This window comes from Crocuta crocuta, unplaced genomic scaffold (genome assembly GCF_008692635.1).
Source record: "Crocuta crocuta isolate KB4526 unplaced genomic scaffold, BGI_CrCroc_1.0 scaffold1759, whole genome shotgun sequence".
NCBI lineage: Eukaryota > Metazoa > Chordata > Mammalia > Carnivora > Hyaenidae > Crocuta > Crocuta crocuta.
Window position 1 is genome coordinate 74 of NW_027532646.1, and position 1,343 is coordinate 1,416.

A 1,343-nucleotide genomic window follows, 5' to 3' on the forward strand; every position below is an offset into this window, starting at 1 on the left:
GTTGAGGTAATGAGAGGCTCTGTGGGTTTTATGATCCTGGCTGCACACTGAATGCATCTGGGACTCCTGTAAACGTTCAGCTGCTGTGCATCAGGGTATCTGTGATTTATTCATATTTAGGGACAAGAGTAAACAAGTGCAAACAACTGTGTCTTTGTGCATGTTAATGCAGTCTTCTTAGGACAACACAGTTTCTAATTTGGAGAGTGAATAGTTAAGCACAGAATCGCGTGTCCAGAGAGGCTCCCTGGGGGAAACTGCTGTGTGGAAAGGAAGCCCCAGCCCCTGACAGGAAACCTGCCTGTAACGTCCATCTGTCCCTGCTCCTGGGAATATAAACCAGAACTGTGCATCGTGTGCGCCCCCTGGTGGTGCTGATCCCCGTCTACAGGGAGGTTAGTGTCTGGGCCCACCCTGATCACTCCTCACTGTGTCTATCACACAGAAATATGTGGTCGTGTCTTCGACTCTCAGGTTGTTCATCTGCAGATACAGCGTGTTCTTGGCGTTGTCTCTGGAGATGGTGAACCGGCCCTTCACGGAGTCTGCGTAGCTTGTGCTACTTCCATCATAGCTAATATATGCAACCCACTGCAGCCCCTTCCCTGGAGCCTGGCGGACCCAGCTCATGGCATAATTACTGAAGGTGAATCCGGAGGCTCCACAGGAGAGTCTCAGGGACCCTCCAGGCTTCACCAGGCCTCCCCCAGACTCCACCAGCTGCACTTCACACTGGACACCTGCAGACACAAGACATCCTGGTCAGGAACCTGTCACACATCTCGTGTTTCTCTCACTCACATCCATTCACACACTCAGTGTCTCTTGTTCACCACGAATTAGCTTTTAAAAGGGCAACAAGGAAAACCCAGCCAAGCACAATCTCCATGGTGAGATGTCTGTGTTCTGTCCTGATCACAGAATGGGAACACCTGGGACTCCCGGGGCTGGGGCTCCTCTCCCAGCTGCAGAGTCAGGGCTGGGCCGGTTTAATCAGCACAGGCAGCGCCCTATTTGCATGTCCTCTGACTATATATGAAGCTCCAGATTTAGATTTGCTTCTTTGAAAGTTAACAACAATGTTTGGGAGGCACTTTTAGATCACTTCGTGTAGAAGGTGCTGTGACGTATAAAGAATTCTATCTGTGAACACATTTATCTTTGCAGCTGTGTTTGCCTTTGTACATATCTTTCTCCAAGCAGGTCATGTTTAGTATGCTAATATTTTACTTTTGAGAGAAATTTAATCCTAAAGACTTTTCTTTGTGCCATTTAATTTTAATGTGTGTTTATTTTTGCATGACAGAGGGAGAGGGAGAGAGAGACCAGAGAGAGGGAGGGGG

The 1,343-nt window shown here is 48.5% G+C and overlaps 1 pseudogene; it reads right to left on the reverse strand.

Moving 5' to 3' along the window:
- Window positions 1-429: 429 nt before the first annotated feature.
- Window positions 430-740, reverse strand: LOC144245325 (immunoglobulin heavy variable 3-74 pseudogene; annotated as a pseudogene).
- Window positions 741-1,343: the final 603 nt, after the last annotated feature.